The following is a 24,769-nucleotide window of genomic DNA, read 5'->3' as shown; positions in this document are numbered from 1 at the left end:
ACGATTAGAGATATGACATAATTTATACTAGCTGTTGCCCGCAACTTCGTCTGCGTGGGCAAGTTTCATACAAACTTTCATCCCCTATTTTATCCCCTTGGGGGTAGAATTGATCAAAATCCTTTCTTAGCGGATGCCTACGTCATAACATCTATCTGCATGCCAAATTTCAGCCCGATCCGTCCAGTGGTTTCAGCTGTACGTTGATAGATCACTATGTCAGTCAGTCAGTCAGTCACCTTTGAGTTTTATATATTTAGATGGAGGTAATGGTAAAATTCAGTTTCTGATCGCAAATAACGAATGTGTAGGTTAAAGTACTATTAGTGGTTTTTTTTGCTTATTAGCACCCCTTTATTGTTTTCCTCTAGAAATATTGAGCCTCCATAACTTCGACTGGCATCGCTGAAAAGAGCGAAAGGTAAGTGTGAAAATTCTTATCTCACTTCAACTGTGAAAAATTCTGAAATTCGATACGAGAACCAGAAAAAAGTCTCAGGTAGTCGAAAAGGTTCCCATTTCATACCAAACACACAACACCATAAAATTAAATAACAACAAAAGAAAAAAAAACTTACAAAATTACACAAAAAAAGAAAATTCGAGAGCGCTTTAAACCGGTTCCATCCAGCTTTATCTGGTGAATTGCAGTTAGCACTCGGCATGACTAGACAACATCTAACTGAGACAATGCAAATGTACTGTGAAATTGAAAATTTTAAATTGATTGCGAAGGAAACAACGTTTACATTTGGTTGGGAAATTAGCTTTGTTTTGCTGGAAATAGACGGGTGAATTGTCATTGTGTGCACGCGAAAATGACCTTTATGTAATTTAGCGTCCATATAGCTATGCTTTTGACAATTTCGTAAGTCACAGTTATGACTTTTTTTTATAAGGCAATTTTTTATAATCAAAATCAACGTTAAATTAGTATTCCTTAAAACAATTATTCCATCTGAAAAAAAACTATTAAGCAAACTTCAATAAAACTACAACATTTTATAGATAAATTCGCTTGCATTTTTCCCAATGAAATCACAAAAGAATATTTTAACATACTGTCAAAAAAAACATTTAAACAATACCTACTAGGTAGTCCAACAGTCATAAATCGCGGGCACCATTCAACCAGTTTTAACCGGAGATTACCGGGTGCTTTGCGGCTTTGAACCGGACAATATTTCCGAACGGCTTCTTTCAGGCACGGACCGGCTTCGTTTACTTACGACTTTCGACTTTAGGATTGTTATTTTCCTTTGTGGTGTATTGTTTTATATGGTGTTGAAGAATGTATGGAAGAATTTAATCTCACCAAAAACATTAAATGTAAAAAAAGCCAATCCTCTACGCAATTCCTCCACCGTAAAAAGTTTTGAGATCGCATAGAAGCCAAGTCCTGTTCAACTTTATTTGTAATAATAAATCAATATTTTGTGAGTATATCAATAGTTTTGTTCACATTACAATAATATTGACTTGGCCATTAGCACAATAAACTACAAATATAATACAGCATATCTTGGAGAGGTGAAAGTCAATCATGAAGTTTAATAGCACAGAATTAAATACTTTTAATTTTTGTCAATTGTTACTAAATGACCGACAGTCAGTATCATCCAAAATCATGAACTGCACATTTACTATGGCGCATGTTTGGTCCATGGTGATCTCAAATTCCAATCAGTTCAATCGTAAAATCATGTCCATATAGAATGTATCAATTCAATGGTATTTACACATTATTTCAGGGAGCGACTATTAACTTGTGCTCATGGCCAAGACAATATTATTGTAATGTGAACAAAACTATTGATATAGTCACAAAATATTGATTTATTATTACAAATAAAGTTGAACAGGACTTGGCTTCTATGCGATCTCAAAACTTTTTACGGTGGAGGAATTGCGTAGAGGATTGGCTTTTTTTACATTTAATGTTTTTGGTGGGATCTAATTTATTTTTTGTAGGTCTCCTTCTTCTCTAAGTATATAACAAATTAAATTAACTTACATGCAACTAAATAAATATATAACAAACTAAATATGCAGACCTAAACTAGCACGTAAACAACATTTTTTAAAAATAAATTAAACAATTTCGAAATTGTCGAATTTTTTTATCGAATATCTTTTAGAATAAAGCCACGTATTCACTGGGAAACAATTGTTTATAAACACTATTTCAGAAACAAAATCTACGTGTTTCTGAAACAAGTAATTTTGTTTCTGTAAACACTACGTGTTTATCGAAATCAGTTGCGCAACATGTGCATAAAAGTGTGGACGCGTGTTTCATTTGTTTATAAACACCAAATAAACATATTGTAAACATCTGACGGTGTGGACGGCAGTTTCCGAAACATTGTTGCTGAAACATTGCGAAACATCTACGTGATGTTTCAGAAACTGTGTATCTGCAACATTGTTTCCCAGTGAATACGTGGCTTAAAAGAGATTTATTTCAGAGGTAGATGGCGCTATCACATGAAATAGTTTTTTTTTTTTTACTAAAAACCGTAGCGCGATTTAGACCAGGACAACGCCATCTATCGAGCGAGCATGCAGTATTTATCGCACTGCATTAATATGAAAGATTTTATCATTATTCATTTTATTTTAACCTAGCTTTTTTATTCATATGTATGTATATGTAATACATAATAACAATATACCACACTACGTAACAATAAAACAAATAGTAACATTTTGTACATAAATAAATAACAAAGTTATCAATGCAGTCAAAATTCATACACAATGTTCTTGAAAAACCGCAAATATAAATTTGTTTCCAATTTTTTTATTAAGTTTTAAGGTTTTTATAATTTTCCCTTTATATGTAGCTAATAACCTATCTTGGTGCCAAATTTGAAGGTTCTAAGTTTGCTAGAAGTACCTTAGACTTTTAATGATCGGTCAGTGAGTGAGTCAGTGACAAAATGGTGTAACTTTGATCGCTCATAACTCGTAAACTATTTATTCAAATTTCTTGTAATTTTGGGACTGAGCTTGTTCTAATACTTACTCTTGGTCATCGAAAACCTAAACTCCTAGCTTTGTTCACATGGAAGATACAGGGGGCTGAAATAGCCGCGAAACGCTTCGAGAAAAGATGGTACAGCCGTGCCCGCTTTGCTCGAGTCTTGGCTGGGGCACTGCCGTGCCCTCAGAAATGTCGATTCTTGATTTATATTTGGCTAAGTTATCCTTTTCACATGCCTACGGTTTTCACACGGTCACGGTACAGAGTCCACGACACAGTCATTGGTGTCCAAGATATACTTAGAACATACATACAAACTTAGAAAAGTTGCATCAGTGTTTGCCTGACCAGGAATCGAACCCACGCCCTCATACTTGAGAGGTTGGTTCTTTACAGATTTAGTTTCGCACCACCATTGAATTTAGCGAGAACAATTTCTAATTTCAATGTGTATAAGTTTCTACTTATTACTTACATCTATACTATTGACGTAATGGAATAGTACGACCTCATTCGTAGTTTGTAATTGAAAAGCATATTCAATACGCACCCAAATATCGGCAATATGCCAGCGTTAGTATAAATTAAACAGATTTAAATGAAATGACTTCAAATTTCCAAAATTTAATTAAAACGTAATTGTAACAGCACTGCCATCAAAATATCAATAGAAGCTGACACAAACATTTTGCCCTATTTATTCTCAAATTATTTCGCGCTTAATTTCGGTATTTACAAATTATGTCAAATCCTGATAATTTAATGAATTTTGTGTACGTTCAAAATGGCCAGCGACAAAGGTTTTACGCAAAAATTGATTTTAATTTTCAAGTTAACGCTTGTTTCATTTTAGAACTCTGTTACTGGCCATTTTTACGGCATTTTAAATTTAGAATAGAATTACTTTTTCGATTCAGAATTGTTTTTGTTTTTTTTAATTCTGTAAAGTTGATTCGATTTAAAATCGATTTGAATTCCAATAAGTTTTTATTTGTTATTTAAAGTCCAATTACAGAGCTGCCAGTGCATAAGATTCCATTCAGAAGAAATATTAAACGGACCCGTTGGAATCCAATCGGACGTGGCTAGCGAACATGGAAATAGGAGGAAAGGAATTTTCCTATTAAACTTAAGCTTTTATAAATTCAAGTGTTGAATTACTTTTGCGTTCTTTATTGGTTGGCCTAGAAAGCAGAGGTGAAGTATGCTAAAATGACTCTTAATGAACCTGCAAAATAGGAACATCCCGTTTACCTTTCCCTTGCGGTTAAGAGAAAGATACCTACCTACTAGTTTTTGTCAGCCCTTACGCTTACGTTTATAGTCTTCCTCACCAGGTTAAACATCAGTAAACGAATTTTTCAAGTCCGACCTTTAGCTTCCAATAATAGTATTCTTCTTCTTAGCGTTTATCCCGTCTTCTAATGGGGTCCGCTTTCCGTATCTTCTTCTTCCACTTCGCTCTACCCTGGACATCTTCCTCTTCGAATTCGCAGATTTTCGTGTCTTTCTTTACGACACTCAACCACCGCAGTTTTGGCCTGCCTCTGTGCTGTTCCAATAATAGTATGTTCTAGAAAAAAATCGAACTGTCTAGCTTTGCAAAATTGATACCTATGTATATTCAACGCCTACTATATTTTGGACAGCTCAGACCAAAGAAAAATCACTCCGCCCAGCCTAAAATCGCTCACTGCTAAGTCTACACACTATTTATTCATACCCTCATGTCTAACAGCCGTATACACAGACGCTCATCAATTATTAGCATCACTTAATGCGCACGCCGAAACGCCCGGTAAATAATGGACTTGCCTAGCGAAACACCTGGCGCTTAACATCATAAAATGTTAAAGTTTGTGATGACATGGTTTTTCATGATAAAGGATTTTTTATAACTGTGGTTAATATTTATAACCGAGTACAAAATAGAGGTTCTCTTTTTGATCGAGATTTTGTCATGGTTTGAAATCTAATCGTAAAGTCCTTCCATTCAATTCGCGAACAAAAAATGTGCAAAACTGAGGCAACTGTCAAACGTCATTCATAATACCATTGGTTACCATAATATACTACTTGGGTACCATATTTATTATTATCAGAAATTACTTACTTTTAGTCCCATTTCCAATCTCATTTATTTTCTTTAACAATCATGACCCTAATAACAGAATAAAACCACATTCTAATGCAACATCGCTTTTAATTCCGACAATCCTATCCCTTATCACATGCCTTATCCCTTAGGATTCGGACCCAACTCAACGAAATTCTGTACACTCCTATAACCCAGATTATTTCTGAGGTGCACAATAACAATATGTAAACAGAACAAGTTCCGAAACATCAAACTGTGATTCCGTTAACAAACTAATTTTGTAACTGTAATTAAATTGCTTACGTTTTAAAGCCTTAGAGTGTTTAATCAACTGGAACCGGTATGAGCACTATTCATACGATTATTATAAAGCTGAATTGATTGAAAAAATGAAGATTTTAATAATTCTTTAGTGTATGATGGTCTAGCATTTATCGAAAAGGGTTTTTATCCAAGTGCGCAGAATAGTTCCTATAGGATTCGATCCTTTGCTGGCAGAAGCTAGTTGATTTCTTTACAAACAAGTCTACCAATATGCTCGCGAAAAACAAAACAATGTAACAAATAGTGATGAGTTTTGACTCTCTCATGCATTTTATTCGCATTTTGCTAACATAAGGATAAACTTGACGCACACCTGAACATATGTATCTATTGTATGCGAGTAAAGCGGCGCGCTTGTTACTTTGTTTGGCAATGGGAAAGGCACGGTAATGCCGTCTCCCGTTGGTTGAATTGTCTAAGTTGAAGGCCAAACCTTCGACTTTATCAGGCAATTGAGTTAAAAATTGTTATTAGTTGACGATCTCGTTTTAATTAGTTTGTAAGCCAATTGCTCGTGATAACGACTGTTTGTGTTACCTTGATAAGTCCTCTATTGCTACCGGCCTAGTTTCCAACTTGTTTTCAACTTACAATCCTTTGTTTGGCTTAAATTTTCCGTGGGATATAACTGGGAAAGTGACATAAATATAAGAATGGATTTAAGTAAGACTAACATTATCGTCTTTAACCCAGCCTTTTCTCAACTATCTTGGGATAAGCTTACCCAAGTACCATAGAGTTCTACCGAGTACCATAGTTCCCGAGTACCATAGAGTTCCATAGAGATCATGTCATCATTATTTTTTTAATAGCCAAGGCACTGAAAACCATTCTTACTGAATGTTATAACAGGATTGCGGATTACAGGTATAGGCAGTCGCTCCATGTGGTACATTGATACTCAACTTTCTCCAGCGAGACTGGAATCCGATCCCAATAGTTGGCAAAACGCTAGGCAAATGATGATCACCACCCTAACTTTCAAACAATCTAGAATATACACAATAATATCTTCACTGAAATTCTACAATACACAATAATAAATTCCCATCTGTTTCCAAAAAGAAAGGAGCCTTCAGCGTCACATAAATAAAGCAATTGAATTGAACAGTGACAGGTCAATCTCGCGTCAATTTGGTTAGCTTGTTCCTCGCTGCTATATTTACGAAATAAATTCAATTATAAGAAAAGAAAAGGTAGGATGTTGTTTTTTTTAAGTGTTTTTAATGTTTATCGTACGGAGAAAGTCGCCTTGTTGGATAAAATCATGGCGTGGGATTTGTCTTCGTGCAAAATTTCAACCATATCTGTGTGTGAAATCACTGACCCGCATTGAGCAAGCGTGGTGATTAATGCTCAATCCTTCTCCTTGTGAGAGGAGGCCCAGCAGTGGGACGCTAAAAAGGCTGTAACAGAACAGAACAGGATTCAGGTAAGAATCACAACGTACATGCTATACTTTTTATCCTGGTACAGGAAGCAGTTCCTTTGGGAGGCCCGTGACACCACGTGAATTTATCAATGAAAAATCTCTTCCCGGTCCGATCAGCCGTTCATTGAGATTTGTAACAAACAATATGTTAGCCAGTTATTTTCGTACATAATATTAGCAAAGATAAAACCAACTCATCATATTTCCATCGACAATATATCAAGCGCAACACTAATTGCCAACTTTATCGACATCAAGAGAGAGCCCGGAGCTAAGTTTTTTCCAACACTAATGTCGTACAATAATGTACTATATCCCCCGATTTGTTCTTGTCATATTTTTTTTGTGACGTTACAGTGTGAAATGATAAATGATCATGTTCGAAGCATCTGAGGGACGGATGCTTCAAATTTAATGACAAAATGAAGGTTACGCTGCAATTTATAGGAATTTAGAGGGAATAAGTTCTGTAGGTATAAACTAGGTAAATTCTTTTAGCTGTCTGTCTTCTTTTCAACCTATGATTTTCCTTCAACGAAGCTTGGTGTGTAGGTACCTTTATCTTTTATTTTTGTTTAATTGCACCAAAATTATTCGCGCACATTTGTTCGTTCGCGAACATGTGCGCGAATACGCGCGTCCTCTGCTGGCATGAGTTTTGTTTTTGTTTTTAAAAGCTACTCGAGTACTCGGTACAGCGCCTGTCAAAAAAATCTGTCAAATGTACAAAACAAAACACTATCGGCATGCGCTGAGCATCAAATGTCTGTTTTCACAAGCATGCAGCAGGCAAAGATATTTGACGATAATAACCTTTTATAATAAGAATTGCATATAAAAATTACATTATATAAAGAAATGGTTGATCGCCATCCGCTTATAACTTAAATAGCGGCATAACTGAAAACCGATTTGTTTCGCTGTATCGGGATAATTCGCCATTTTGTTTTTATTTACATCAATCGCTGCAATATGTTGACTTATTGATACAAGTTTTGTGTTTTTGTTTATTTTCTGCTTTAACTACGACGTTTCATATTAATATGTAGTTTCAAATTGTTTTTATTGTGTTCATAATTCTATAAATGTATTTATCTTATATTGTAATAGTGTAATCAAATGTTGGTAACACAAATACGGATTCTTCTATAATTTTGGGTTATAATTCTCATATTACGCCTTTCATATTGCTACCACATTCAAATAAATACAGACGTTACTTCTAGCCAATAACGTAGATCAAATTACTTAGATGAGTTAGTAGTAAGTGCCTGTCATAAAAATATCTGAACTACAGTACTCATTTTTCTTCATTTGGCTAGTTACCTCAGAGTAATTACTATATATTTTTTGCCAACAAAACCTTTTAATTCAGTTTTGTAATCATGGTTTATAAATATGTCTTGGTTGGTAGACAACAAATATCACATGGATTGCCACCTAAAATTGTACAAATAGGATTATAAAGGTCTTAAGTTCACCTGTACATGTTTTATCTCACGAAAGGGTGTGAGCTTAAGTCTTACAGTGATAAGTGATATAAAAACATGTACCTTTATACACACAAATATACCTAGCTCTCCCGCTTTCTAGATATATCAACTATACTTACTTACATTCCTGAACCACAGAATGCCCTAGACATCACCATTTCCATAAAGTTTTTCAATTTACCCATCGATAATGGTAGATTTACCATGACGGCACTGGGTGCTGGTTACAATTTACGGGGTAAATTTTAGACATTACAATTAAGGGTGGTAGTCCAGTTACAAACGAAGCGAGTAAGATATTTTGCTCTAGTTTATTTTGGTAAGTAGGCACACAACAAAAAGTATTGGGCTTATGTTAGACTAGCCGTTTTCCCGCGGTTTCACCCGCGTCCCGTGGGTGCTACTGCCCGCACCGGGATAAAATATAGCCTATGTTACTCGCAGATAATACAGCTTTCTAATGGTGAAAGAATATTTAAAATCGGTCCAGTAGTTTTTGAGTTTATCCATTACAACCAAACAAACAATCACAGTTTTCCTCTTTATAATATTAGTACAGATTATTATATTTGCCGCTGTTGTACCCACATGCACCACTGACCATAGCACCACCACCGCAAACCTATAGCCTTCCTCCTTAAATGGGATATCTAACACTGAAAGTAATTTTCGAATCGGTGCCGCCGTTCCTGAGCACGTTCAAAAGAAGAAAATAACTCTTTAGCTTCATAACATCAGTATACATTCAGAGTTAAAAAGCAATATTTTCCAAAACATCCCTCATATCCCAAGTTATCCTTCCGTATATTAAACATACTTTTACCCACTAGTTGTCCCAACTTTAACTTGGAGTCAGAAGTCGGTTCCCGTATCAAAAGTCACGTACAGCTATTGACTTAAAGTTTTCAATGTACTGAAAACTTGTATGATATCTAGTAAGTGCCTGTGTGGGATAGATAATGATATGGGTAAAGTTTTTGTGTGTACGAATATTAAGGTACCGTAGAGGTAACTTGAAATGACGTCAGATAGGGTATGGAAGAGAAGATGCTGCGCTGACAACGAGTATTTTTTGGATAAATGCAAGAGGTACATGATGGGCCAGGTACCTTCTATAGGTATATAGTTTCGAATAAAACAACCTTTGTAAATGAATTAGGCAGGTACATCTCTCAGTTTGATTCAAAAACTAATCTTATTTTGGTAGGGGACACAAACATCGACCTAAAATCCATGTCATCTCATAAAAACTCGTATTTAGAAACACTGCACGGGCGCGGATTGATGTGTGGAATCACGGATTACACGAGAATTGAGACAAAGCAAGATCTTATCACGAAAACTTGTATTGACCATATATTTGCTCGTCTCCCCACATTAGACCCGTACTCGGCAGCGCTAAACATCGTACTGGCCGATCATCGTGCGGTAATACTTACCTGCGTAGATAATACTGCTCTAAAACAGATACAGCATGTTTCGAAAGTCAGCATCGACTATAATAAATTCTATAACGAGTTAAGTAAGGTTAATTGGACTCTAACAAATGATATGCAGTCCTCAAATGAAATTTATAATTTTATTTGCAAATCTTTTACCTTTGCACGCAACCAATCATATACGGAGAGTATTTGCAAGAAACGTCGTAAAATATTTCGAGTACCTTGGATGAATAAAAATATTAAAAACCTTTGTGACAAGCGTGATGAACTATTCCAATTGTGGAAAAACAATCCAACAAACGTTCATATAAGATTAAATTACAATAAAACTAGAAATAAAGTTCATAGGTTATTGGAGAAAAGTAGAAATTTATATTATACAAAAAACATAGAACATAATTTTAAAAATACAAAAAAAGTCTACCAAATTGTAAACCAAATGCTTGGCCGGGTAACGTTATCAGTCGATGAAGCGATATTGAAAGCTTTCGATGCACAAGGATTAAGCATTAAGACAATCACAAATGGCTTTGCACGGGGTTTTGATAAAGCAGTTAAAGAAATAATTCCGAATTGTAATTTGAAATTATCAGACCCATTGAACGACTGTAAGCCCGTAAATTCATCTATAATGTTTCAGAAAGCCACAACTGATAAAATACAGAAAATTATTAAAAACCTTGACTCCAATAAAGCTCCTGGCGACGACGCTATTAAAGTCTCAGATCTAAAAGTAATTAATAAAGAAATATCAGTAGCAGTAGCGAACCTTGTTAACATTAGTGTTAGAACAGGTATGTACCCTAAATCTTTGAAAAAGGGTTGTGTCAGACCTATTTTCAAGAAAGGTAAACGCAACGACTTCAACAATTACCGACCAATAACTATTCTGTCAACAATAGATAAAATCGTTGAAAAGTACGTGTGTCAACAAATCCACAAGTTTTATAGTGACCATGGTGTTATACACCGTAATCAGTTTGGCTTTCAACGTGGTAAAGGTACTACTGAATTGCTATCTAGCTTTACCGATCAAGTCAATGAACACATGAATAATAAAAATCACGTGCTAGCCCTATTCATAGATTTTTCTCGCGCGTTTGACACCCTCAACCACACACAACTCCTAAACAAGCTTGAGACTAGTGGTATACGCGGTCCTCTACTAGAATGGTGTAACAGTTACATTAGCGACCGTAGCTTTCAAGTCAAAATCGAAAATACACGTAGTGACACTATTATCACTACTGAAGGAACGGCACAGGGATCAGTAATCGGCCCTTTACACTTCTTGACGTACGTAAATGACATGAACAGTTACTTAGAACATTGTACTTGTTATCAGTTTGCTGATGACACATGCTTATTGGTGGCCGACAAAGACCCAAATAAAGCATGCAAGCTACTACAGTCCGACTTCAATACACTAAGTAAGTGGTGTCATGACAATGGTTTAGTGCTTAACCCCAACAAAACGAAACTCATGCATATCAGGTCGCCTTACCTTAAACAGTCGTTAACCTGTCATATAACAGCTCACGAACACAGTTGCCTACACACTGTCTCATCTTGTTGTTGCCCTGTTATTAAACTAACTGACTCACATACCTACCTGGGACTTAACATTGATGACAAGATAAATTGGACCAACCATATTGAACATGTCTGTAATAAATTGAGACAGTTCCTTGCAAATATCACCATACTTACCAGACGTATTCCATATAAGGTTAAACTAATGCTATACAACTCATTGGCGGAGTCACATGTTCAATACTGCCTCAGCAGTTATGGTCGTACCTATAACACACACCTCAACAAAATTTATAAAATTCAGTTACGAATATTAAAGAGAATAGTGTCACCAAAAACTAAATTACGATACAAAGATAATGAATTAGGCCTTTTTAAACATTGTAATACTTTACCAGTCCACCTCCAATTCAAATTAAATTTATTAAAGGAACAGTTTTTTAATTCATACTTATTCACAAAAAAAGAACATTCTGTATACACAAGAAGCATCGCTCAAAACAAGTTATGTACAGTGCGAGCCGATAATACGTTCGGAGAAAGAACTACTTGCTATATGGTTCCCCGGTTAATTAATCAACTACCCTCTGATTTGCGAAATAAAATAACAAAAAATAATTATAAATCTGTTCTCAAAAAACATCTGTTGGATGACATGGGGATTGGAACGTGGTGATGTACTTGTCTATTCAATTCTCACACACTTACTATTGATTGTGCTGTAATTCTTTATTGTATAATTCGTCAACAATTGTATTGAGATCCGATTTCCGTAGCATAAGGACAAACCTCAGTGGTTTATTTGTGCTATTGTAACAGAAAATTGTATGTTTTTTATGTTTTGATAATAAAAAAAAAAAGGTAGTAAATAATATTTCATTCAGAGACATGCCATTTTTTTCTCACATCTGGCATTTACATACAGTCTAACAGAACACAGGTGAAATCATTGTTTTACATGTAGCGATTGAGTATCTGACCTTTACAACCCAGTTGCTTAATTAACCTCTTAGTATTACTGGCTGTCAGTTTTTTTTCACTTCTGATTGCTCGGAACGACTTCCAATAATATTAATGACACCAACATAATATGCCTTCCGAAAAAGTCTTGTCCAAAAAAAAGGAGAACTTTACATTATTATAGTTTCTCCGGCAGTGTAACACAGTCCCTCGCGGCTGACCCCACATTTTCTTACATTTACTATTATTTGGTTTAATCTAAAAACTTTCGTTTGACGTGGTTGGTTTCACGCTTCAATAAATATTCAATGTTTATGTGTTATTTTGCCTTTTACTTGACATTGTATTATGTTGTTAGAAAGTTTGGAATCGAAGCTTCGAAAATACTTTCAAATAAAACTTCGAATATTGTGTTTTTTTTTCAAACTTTAGTCAGGTTTATACATTGAACCAGTCCTATCAATTTGAAAGTGCAATGTAACATTTTAATGATTTCTTCGAAGAAAACATAGCCCGACCCGGGAAACGAACAAATAAAAATATTGATGATCGACTATGACTATAATTAATTAAAATTCTCTTTCTCTACCTTTCATATAAATGGCGATCGGCTTTATAGACAGGCGGTTCAATGATATTTTTTACAGTCAAACTGATTGCCAAAAATTAGGTAATTACCTAGAATTGAAACTGAAGAAACCCAAGCTCAAATACCGCCTAGTCGGTAGAAATACCAGGCAATCAGCAAAGACTGGCGGTAGAATATAGGAAATAACAGGCGCAATTTATATCCTTCAGTGAAATTAATGAGTGTGCCCTGAGCGGTGAGATAAACCTGCTATTGTGATTCTACTGTTTAATTCACATTTGCCTGCGATGGATGGTGCTAATTGTAATAAAGCTAGCTAGCTTTGTATTATACGGGTACTAGATTTCAGTGTCTGTATGTCTACTTCTGTCTCATGATTTCTTACCTATGGAAGTATAGGTGGTTGTAAACATGGACAAATTTTATAATAATAAGTTCAGTGGTTTTAGTATGAAAGCGGAAAAGTCTGTTTAAATCATCCAGACTTGTTATCGTAGTACTGCCGGGCACGGGCCTCCTCTCACACAGACAAGGATTGAGCGTTAATCGCCATGCTTGCAAAATCGAGTTACTTGTAAGAACATGCTGACACTAATCAACTTTGTGTTGAACTTTGTTGTTTTGTTGATCGGCCAAATCGCTTGAACAATGAAACATAATGTACCTAAGAATTGATGTGTTGTAGTTCTTACACGTATAACTTTTATTTCACTCATTTTACTTCAACTCCCAATAACAAACAATCTATATAATTACTTATTACTTCACTCCGTATCGGCAATCACTCAAGAACAACAGACGTACACGCGCGTACGAAGCGTACATTAACATTATTCGCGTACAAGTACGCCTCGAATGTACGCGAGGTATAAGGTGAGTAACAAAAGGCAACTTCTCTCATTTTGCGCCGCGTGTCGTGAAAATCCGAAGAACTTTTTATCCGTTATTTTCCAGTGTGTGTGGTGTAAAGTATAAGCGAATTGACGAACAAATTTTTTGTACAGAAAGATTGATGTATAGGTACCTACTATTTATTTTAAATGATGGTACAACCTTTTATACTTTTAAAAGCTTTTAAATTCTGCAATATTATGCTAATATTTTCTTGACAGTAAGGGTTAACAGTTAAAATTACCCAATTACAGAAACGGTTTCAGACCCAGGCGTCTTTTAATGATGTGTACAAATACAGAACATTCTTTTAAAAAAGTACTTATCTCTAACCCTATCTCTTGCACCACAAAACAACGAATGTTTGCACAAATATTTGTGCAAAACTGATGGAAACGGTTTACAACTTTCCATTGTCTACTTTTCCATTATAACATACAAGTTTGTACACGAAAAGCCTCCTGTACATTGGGGCATATATTGGGCGCCAATATTTGCTTACACTAAGACAACAGCCAATGTATTGTTCGTACATTATATTAATTAATGCAAATAAGTCTTGTTATATTAATGGATTGTATAATACAAACGTTTGCTAGCACTCAGGAATATCAAATGCGTTAATGTTCATTTGCTTGGAGAACATTCGAGGCGCGTCTTATTGTGAATTATGGCGGGTTCCATCTTTGCATTTCGAATGAGTAAGAATCTAAGTTCAGATTGGATTTTTAGTTGATTGCTGGAGTTCAAGTTGTGATTAAAAATATAATGGTTTTGTAACAAATCTTGGTCATTACTCATCAGCTTTGCAAAAGTAATTTAGTGTGAACGAAAGCAATATCTTAGAGAAATCGATTCAACTTATTAAGAGGTTTGGTTTTAAGGTGGTGGGTGAAATATAAATGTACCACGACTTACAAATAGAAACTTAAAAGTTATACAATCAAAATATTTAAGAAGAAAAAAAAGATAACTTCTAGGCCGACTGTCATTGAGTTGTAAGTTTTGGATGTACCTAGAATGAGAAAATTTTCTATTGCTCAAGTTTTACTCACTTCACATTAAATTAACATATTTATTTCTAAGTATTTACGAAAAAAAAAACACTTGCAAGAATCTCGTCAGTCCATTGTCATCGAGAACTTCAAAATATTTCGTTTTTTTTTCATCTCACAGGGGAAATAAACCTTATGATACTGACTCCAACAAACGAACTTTCCTACTTAGGTGTTTTCATAAGCACAACTCTGTTTTTATTAAAAAATCTCCCATGGTGCTGATTTACAAAAAGTAACTTAATGAAAGTCAACTTTTAGAACCTTTTCTTGTAACGGTAGATACTTATATTTGCAAATGACGTTCAAGTTATAAATAAAAAAGTAAATAAGAATCTTAGAAATTTTCTCAGGAGGATGATAACTGTCTCGGCTATCATAAGGAATTTTAATGAATGGGAGTTGGCTACCATGCAGTCTAAACTGATTGCGACCTGTAGTTTTTTACATGAAACAACTGCCTATCTGACTTCCTCAAACCACCTCCAAACTATCAGTCTACGGTGCAGCACGATGTGTCAAAATACATGTGTCTAAACACGGTCTTATTAACATAATCTTAATATACTTATTAACATACATATCTTCATAGATATTCACAAAAATCTTCTCTTCAAATATGTTGATTTCTGACACTTACTCGAATATTAGATAGACATTTAAATAAAACTGCTTTTACGGATTTTATAACAGTTATATTAATATAATTTAATCTCGACGTTTCGGATCCTTTACAGCATCATTTTGACCATGGATACTGTGAAGGATCTAGGACGTTGGGATTAAATGATATTAATATAACCGCGATAAAATCCGTAAAAGTAGTTTTATTTAAATGTTCACTTCAAATTCCAAGAATATAAGAAGATATATAATTATTTCTAGAAGTGGAATGTTTCTCTACTTCCCTTTCAAATGTTTTTGATGAGCTATAAAAAGGTTTTAAATGAAATTCTACGAAACATAGTTCAAAGGCAAGGAAGATATAAATGGCAGCTTTCAGCATTCTATTTCAAGGGTTGAGGTACGTAAGGAATATGTCAGAAATAGAGTTCATTACTTTTCGTGGAAAACGTATTCTGTAATGTCTTATATAAACATATTTTACATTTACATTACATTCATATAACTCGTTAATATAGCTCTTGTCAAAGGACGGACAAAAATGTATTCCAAAGTCTCGCTTGCATCCTAGGCGAGATTCCACCGGTAGGCAGCAATATGATGGACACAAATGATTGTTTAGAGTTTAGGTCTACTCATGATCATCACGATCTTCGTGCGAAGACATCTAAAATGTCAGTGAAATTGCACAAGCAGATGCAAACAGTCGACAGTCGACCTTTTGTTGGAATATGCCACTTAAAACCTAACTAGATAGAATACATTACAATTTGTTATTACGAAGTCACGTCTTCACAAAACACAACATCCATTGAAGCTTACTCCTGTCGCCTAAAACAAACGTACGAATTAAGCCATCAATGTAACATGCGACACAATAGCAGCACGGATGACAGATCTGTTACACAATTCCATTTCAGCCAAAATGTGTGCCGCAGATTGTGGAAACAAATGCAACTCGTATTTGCTATGTCGGTTAACGTAGTGAACATACATTTATTACTACATATTAATTTCTTAAATTACGTCTGTATGTCTATTCGTACCATATTACACTATAAAAAAATCTAGCAACTTTCACCAAAGGATAAAAACATTTTTGATTACAAAAATAGAAAGTAGATGTGCGAAGCTAAGTTTACGTATAAGAGTATGAAATATCATGGCAGAAGTGGAGATCATAATATCTTGTCTTTGCGTACATTATTTAGTGCGTAATATACAGACCTTTATAATATGCTATTATAAAAATAAGTACATGCCTTGTACCTATATTACTCGCATCTCACAGCACATTATCTATTTCTTCTTCTAATTAACTTACGAAAAAATGAGTCACACCTCCAATTTTTTGTATAATCTGCGATCAATGGCAACACAGCGGCTAGTGGGTCTCACTGCATGAATAAATGAGATGGCCAGTGATTGTGCCTGAATTATTCAGAAGGGTACTCTTTTTTTCTGCCACCGACGAAATACTCATTTGCTATTCAATATTGTAATCTTCCACTGTTGAATTTAATATAGACTGTACCGCGCTTGATTTTGGATACGACGCTAAAAAAGGACGGGATTTTTTGTTGTTGGTTCTTAAGTCCTTTTTCATGTTTGCGGGTCTGAACGATTCTTTTTTGCGCACCTCTGAGTCTGTTATAAACTGTATTTTATGCGGAGGAAATGAATAAAATAGACCTTTCAAGAATAGTTTTAGTATCACATTTAGTACTTTGCTGTCTGCTGTGGGTATTATAACATAATTGAATTATATACTTTTGTTATTCTAGTAAACATTTTTCTTGAAAAATTCATAGTTATTATCGTAGCAGAAAAGTGCTACGCGCTACGCCGCTACGAGCTACGGCCTACATTATCGCTACGCCCAAATTTATCAGCACCAAGCTATGCATCGGACGTTTCACAGCACTATAATTCCCACTTAACTAGTAACACATGTATTATGTACCGACACATATATTGATGTTGTTTACATAAGCACAGACTGTTTGATACATCGTTACTGGGCTTAGTCGCGTTACTAATTGAATTCTATGATTTATGGATAGTATTCCACCTTCGAGTAAAGTGATGTGTGTATATGGAGTTAGTGCATGACTATGGGTGTTAAATGTTTGTAGTGTATTAATTAATTGTAGTGGTGTATTATGGAAGAATGCTCTTGTCTTGAAGAATTATCTCTAAATAACTTTCGGTATAATGATTAGTCCTAGGTTTTTGTTTTTCAAATTGAATGTGCTACAATTATCGCCTCCATGCTATGACCTTAATTTGCACATTTGTGTAGATATTGTCCTTCCTGGCTCTAAAATTATTATTTATGGCAGAATTTTCAAACCATCAAACAAACTCAGAAAATTACTCACCACGTTGCCACGTTACCTCAAAGAAAAACACAATTTCCCTACACTACAAGTACAGTACAAAGTAGGTTAGAAATGCCTTCCGCACTACATTACGTCAACAACTCCTAACATAAAACACTTAGGGAATACATCACTAGCTTCCGTCCTAACAAAGGCAGACATTTGCAGCGCTTGACCGCTTTCCATCGCTTATGTAAGTCGCAGTAAATCAGCTTACGCTTACCATTCATCGCTTTTTGCTGGAAGGAATGTGGGCCGTGTCGCGAGTCGTTTGTTTTTTTAGTTGGGTGAGTAAGTGTGCTTTTACACGAGCGGAAAATTCGTTGGTGAAGAACCTAGAATTTTCCCCTCAATTTTTCCAAGCGGCGTTAACCAAAAGCGTGTATACGTCATAACGGCGAGTTTTAACAATTAACAGTCGGAGTCATCGGTGGTCATCCCTGGACAAACAGATTTTTAACTATCATCTGCCTAGCCTTTTCCTTACTATATTGATTCGTCTACTAGTGTAATCGGAGGTAGCTGAGTACCAGTTTTTTACAAGAATCGACTGCCTATCTGTCCTTCTCAAATCGGTAAGTCGGGAAACACAATACCCTTAGGTAAGACTGGCTGTCAGGCTTTTAACTACCTGTAACAACAGCCAAAGATGTTCAATGATAGCCGGGACCTACAGTTTATCGTGCCATCAATTTAGTAACTTTTCTCTCAAATCTTAGAGCGTCATACGAATTTGAATAAAACCTAGATTCCCTATAAATCTTTCGGCAGCCCTTTCATATAAGACCGGTTAGTTTTTCTTCAATAACCTCTGGAAGTTGCAAACTTATACGTTTTTCTTCCTTCGCATAAATCACGCAGTTTTCCATTCATCGCTTTTTGCTTGGAAAAAGGAAAAATCCGAATTAGCCTTTAGAGGACAGTGGTCGTGCTGGTGAAAACGGTTTGTTTTTGAGACATGGAATTTAATATCTAAAAACGGTTTTAGTGTTATATTATCTGGATAGAGAATTATATTTTAAAATGACTAGGCTTATGTAAGAAAAGATACCAACTTTAAAAACATTTAATAACTTACAAAGTTGTAATCAAAATATCTTTAACGAAATAAAAACCTTATAAATACAGTTAACATTTTCTTATTTCACAATTTTCCAACTCTTTTTTGTTTTGCTGAAATGTGACTGAAGCCTTATGCAAAAGAGTTTTTCCTTGCATTCACAAATACCCGTTTCCGTCACGTTTTATACCATTCGTCACACGGCAGTTACGGTTTACAGATTTCAAAACTTCAGAAGCCTCAAAACTTTCTATTTAAGTAATTGAAACCACAAAAAGTTTTTTGGATCCAATTAAAATCCGTTTGGAAGGTAAACTGCTTTTTCGTTTAGAATATTAATTTTAGCTAGCAATGTTATTAACTTAGGTCTACTATACTCGATTTGAGTAGGCACCTATGTAAAAATAAACGATATTGATATGACTTTTACTCATTTGGACCCACCTTTCTAGAGTCCTTTGTGTACCAGGGCCGCAGTAACTCTTTCGAACAATCCCGCAGCCAAGGAAAGCGTTCTTTCCAGCTTTTGACTTCACCACTCAAACTGTTGTTCAAGCAAAACCTAGTCCAAAATAACCACATAGGCGTTTCACGCTAGGCCATGAATTTCTAGATTTTTCGTTTAAAAGTTGCATTTAGGCTATATCTTCAGGGCGCGGCGTCCGGTGGGTGACACCATAAACTGGCTCGTTTTATGTGCTCCGTCCAGCAGTATCAGCTCACTCGTAAATACATCGATGTGGGCTTAAGCTTTCATTTGGAGAACTATTCTAGGTAACAGGAAAACTAGGGATGATGATGATAACAACCTTCAGAAGACCTTCTCTTTTAGATTGGATCCTTCCTCGATGTAAGCATCGTGATTTTATAAATGAGAATAATAACCTGTCTATACCAAAAAACTGGTTATTTTAAACCGGTTATTAAAATATAAGCAAGCCTTATGTTATTTATTTTTTTAATCCATTCCTACTAATTGTAGTGATATACCACATGTCCGTAGTTTCGTTATGTTGTGTCGAGTCGAGCGGCGCGCGGCGCCAAGAATTGGTATAACTAATTTAGTAAATAACAATGCATATACATGTTAAATTAAAAATTCAGTGTATGTATTATGATTATAAAATAATATTCTAATTGGGGTGTTTGAGGATGTGCGTTAATTACGTTACATGTTGTATATATATTTTTTGAATCCTACTCAAAAATTATGTTTAATGAGACTATAGCTATTTTTAAAACCGTCGATATAATCAGGGACACTAAACCTTAACTTTCAAACTGCAGTCGACCTAACAAAATTCTCCTCAGAATAAGTCGTCAAAAGTGCAGAGCAGTAAAAGAGCGACGTTTTACTACCTAACGTTACACGTACTCCCTGCGGCTTACTGGACGTGTTACTGGTACTTCAAGTGGGGAACACGTATTTATTTGTATTATTGAATTCCTTTGTGACCTAAAAGGTTTTGGCGTCGTTTTAACTTCATACTTGAGATACGTGAATTGATGGTGGAAGCTGTTGGTTATTTGACAAAAGTCGGATTAGAGGGAACTCTGATATATATATATATAAGAGAATACCTATATTGTTAAAATCTGCAATCCTCAGTCCAAAGTCCCCTATTACAATTGTATCAAAATTCATAGTGTATCTACACTAATATTATAAAGCGATAAGATTTAGTACTTAGTGATACTACTGAACCGATTTGAAAAATTCTTTCACTGTTCAAAAGCTTCACTCTTCCCCATTAACATAGGCTAGGATTTTATACCAGTACAAGCAGCAATTTCCATAGGACGCGGGTGAAATCGCGGGAAAACAACAAGCTACTAATTATTGCTAGAAAACTAGAAAACTTTGAGCACGTATTATGTAAAACAAATAAAGATAAAGACTTTAGGTAATGAGGAATATATGGGATTTTAGGTACGTCAATTTAATTTTATTATCCTCATAAACTTCCAATACATAACCACATTATAAAACAAACAAAATCAAAATTAACCTAAACCAATTATGTGCCAACAGGATAAAACAAATATCTAGTTAAATATATACTTGTATTTATTATATAGAGGGAAAGACAGACAGTAATATAAGAAAGAAGTTATTTTAATTGGAAAGATTACCAAGTCTTCCAGAAACATGCAATCCTGCAAGAACCTATTCCTATAACATGCTAAAAATAGCATATAATTAATAATACCTAGATACATAAACTGTATCCTAACTGGGTAAAACAGAAGACAAAACTATGAGTATATGTAACTACAAAGAAAGACTAATATTACCCTCGAAATCACACCCAAACACATTGATGTAGAAACATTAAGGGGACCGTCCCCCTACGTATTACCTACTAATTAACCTTACTGAAACGGCCAGGTTCCACCAAAATTGGCACATTTGTTTACGAACAAAAATGTGTTCGCATCGGCGGAAGTCGGAAGTTCTAGTATCGGCGGTATTTAGCGGCTTCAAACTTCAAAATCTCTAGGGTAGCAATTGATAACAGCTAGTGGCAGCTGGTAGCAATGAGGTAGCAACTCTCTAAGTGTGTTTTGAGGGAGTATATTCTGTGTAATAGCCATTCTGATGCACACCCTTGCTAGATGTTTTACGCGCACAGGTTTTAAAAGTTTGTTGTACACCAAAAGAAACATTTATGTGATTGTGTGCACAGCGCTCCATACTGGTGGAATCTCACCTTTAACAATATTCTGGTCAACCTGTGAATAAAACATGGGATTGTAATAATCATGCGACTGTATTCTCATTGACTGTTTAATAAAGGGGGATGATTACATATACATACACATATGTATACCTACATGTGCAGACCAAGTAATCATATTTTTGTTGGTGTTTAATATACAATAGTTTTTGTGGAATACTTACATTGCAGGGAAGGTAGTTGGTAGGTCAAGAACTATTTGAGCTCAATTCTTTAATAGGCATCCCAAATTATGTTGAGGTCGGCTTGCAGTCTTAACAGGATGAATATCCCTGAGTACCCATATTTTAGCCAGTTACAAGGGCAACCCGATTCCCCCCCATAAGACTGGTGGTCAGACTTTCTGGTTTCTGACTACCCGTAAGATGGTCACCCATCCTAGCTATGACGTTATTAAAAAAACTTTAGTTCTATCGCTTTTTAACTAAATTACATTTTGAACCTTTGATACTCTAGTAAAAAACTTTGTTTGTCTCTAGTTTATATTTAAATCGCAAAATAAACCACAAGCCAAAAACCAGCACACATTTCGAGACATTAAAACAACAGCGAGCGAATAAATCTCGTACAACACAAGCCTTTACATCAGACAAAACACCACTTGAATTTTAACAAATGGCCGACAAACTATAAATATTTGTGAACCATTACCGCTATTGTTAGCGTTATTACAAGCAAGACACATGATCTATGGGTAACAGAAACATAGCATTGCGAAAACCTCGTCCAAATAGTTCAGCGCAAATTTAACAAATGGGATTGGCCGCGGCTTGCATCGCAATGCGGGGGTTGGTCTAAGTTGAATTAAGAAATGTTTTAAATGCTTTTGGTAAGGCTGGTATTATAGTTTAAGGGTTAGGGGTATAAGTTTCTGGGTTATAAGGTTGCAGATTTTTGGTTTATTTAAAACTGTCAAATAAAATAAGAAAAGGGAGTATTTTGAACATGCGACGGACTTGTGAGTCTGGCTGGTGGACGGATATCAACGCTTTTCATCTGTTTGCTCGTTTGCTTCCTTTAACTATGTCTAGGCCGATGGTCTAGGCGGACATTGGCAACTTGCACGTTACTTTTTCAACAGTAATATGCTCGAAAATTGATTCCAAATAATTTAATCCTCCACATTTCAATACTTTCTTTCTTTTCTACTTCCAAAGTCTATTGGACTTTTTTCGTAAATAATACAAAGAAAATCTTTTAACCTCTTTTCAAATCCCTGAAAAAAAAACCTTTTTAAAAACTTTTTCACACACCCATTCACACGCATTTAGAGCGATAACTCCACCCAAACTCCGATACGATAAACTTCGAAAACCAATTCTTTGATAAAACGGCACGCCATTAAAACTCTTCCGTCTATACTTGGGCACATACAACAGAAGTCCGCGGCTTTTCACGCACATTCAACAATTCAAGTGATTTATACAAGCAGTAAACTAAGCCGGGGTCTCGCAGTAACCCAGTAAGAGCAGACTGCAAACTTTTAGTCGGCCGACAGTTTGTTCGGGCTTATAAAACAGTATGAAAATCGCTACCAAGACCAATGCAATGGTGTCCAAGACCGATTTCGGCCACGGCGGCTGTTCTCATATAAGGAGATCAGCAATGAATGGTTGTACGCACATAACAACGATCAGGTATTTAATCAGTATCAGACCGACTAAAGCCCAAGTTCACCAACAACATAAACGTCAGTTTGCTTAAAACAAACTGCTTAAGTACTATGCATTTCCACGCTCAATTTTCACAGCAATTTTAATAAAAACGGACGTTAATGTTTTCGGTGAATAGAAGTCGTGGTGGCCTAGTGGGTAAAGGACCAACCTCTCAAGTATGAGGGCGCGGGTTCGATCCCAGGTCAGGCAAGTACCAATGCAACTTTTCTAAGTTTGTATGTACTTTCTAAGTATATCTTAGACACCATTGACTGTGTTTCGGATGGCACGTTAAACTGTAGGTCCCGGCTGTCATTGAACATCCTTGGCAGTCGTTACGGGTAGTCAGAAGCCAGTAAGTCTGACACCAGTCTAACCAAGGGGTATCGGGTTGCCCGGATAACTGGGTTGAGGAGGTCAGATAGGCAGTCGCTTCTTGTAAAGCACTGGTACTCAGCTGAATCCGGTTAGACTGGAAGCCGACCCCAACATGATTGGGAAAAGGCTCGGAGGATGATGAATGTTTTCGGTGAATTTGGGCCGAAAAACTTTGATTGAATTCACGAGTTTCTTAAAAACAAACTCCAACCATAACCCAACTTTTCAGTCGGCCAACTTTTCAGTCTTCAGTGTGCGACTGCGGCGACAAGCGTTATTACACCACTTTTGAGCTTTAACCTCCTTTTGTTTTATTGTTTATTTTATTTAAGAGTACCAACATGTAATGATACACTTGGTCAACTCATATTTTCTGGCAGTGGATAAACTGGGGAGTCTATGTACCTAAGTGTAGAAACAAAAGAAAGAACGTTGGTGAGAGGAAAAATAAGATGAAGGGTAAATTCGAATGGATTTAATTATTTTTGCTATGGTGAAGTATAAAAATAAATAAAAATCATCACAGAGTTAGGTGCTCTGCTTAGATGATTATCACTTCTAGGAGAATATCTTTGACGATGTCGATCAACGCAGCTAAACAAAAGATAACACGGTAAGTAGATTTTGTGATAAGAAAAGGCAATTTGAACAAAACAGTAGATCTCAAATAGGTACATAGTTTAAGCCTTCTCGCAAACACTCTCACTATTTCGGCGTAGTTTGCTATAGGGGATGTAACTCAGTGGTAGAGTGTCTGCTTCGCATGCTGAAAGTCCTGGGTTCAAATCCCAGCATCTCCACAAATTATTATTCTTTTGGTATTTATTTTTAGAATGCAAAATTCGACATTACGTTTTGGACCTTTTTTCATATTTTACTTTTTATTTACACCACCAGTTTAAAACGGTTGACATTTCAAAAACTTGTAATACAAAAACGCCTACCATTTATCATTCTCTCATCCTTATTTATATCCAATTTCTTATCAGCAATTTCAACAAACATCTGTACAGCTTTCAACAAAACGCCCAAAACTCCTATCAGAGATTGTTTCAAAATACATTCGTGCACGAAAATGAAAACTGACAAACTTTGTACTCAAGAATTTTGGAGTTGCCTGTACCACAGAA

At 35.5% G+C, this 24,769-nt stretch overlaps 1 non-coding gene across 1 annotated transcript; it reads left to right on the top strand.

Annotated features, from left to right (window-relative positions):
- Nucleotides 1–24,367: 24,367 nt before the first annotated feature.
- Nucleotides 24,368–24,439, top strand: Trnaa-cgc (transfer RNA alanine (anticodon CGC)). Its single transcript has one exon. It is a non-coding gene; the product is annotated as a tRNA-Ala (tRNA).
- Nucleotides 24,440–24,769: the final 330 nt, after the last annotated feature.

The sequence above is a fragment of the Helicoverpa armigera genome, chromosome 2 (genome assembly GCF_030705265.1).
Source record: "Helicoverpa armigera isolate CAAS_96S chromosome 2, ASM3070526v1, whole genome shotgun sequence".
Lineage (NCBI taxonomy): Eukaryota > Metazoa > Arthropoda > Insecta > Lepidoptera > Noctuidae > Helicoverpa > Helicoverpa armigera.
This window is presented reverse-complemented; position numbering and strand designations above follow the sequence as displayed.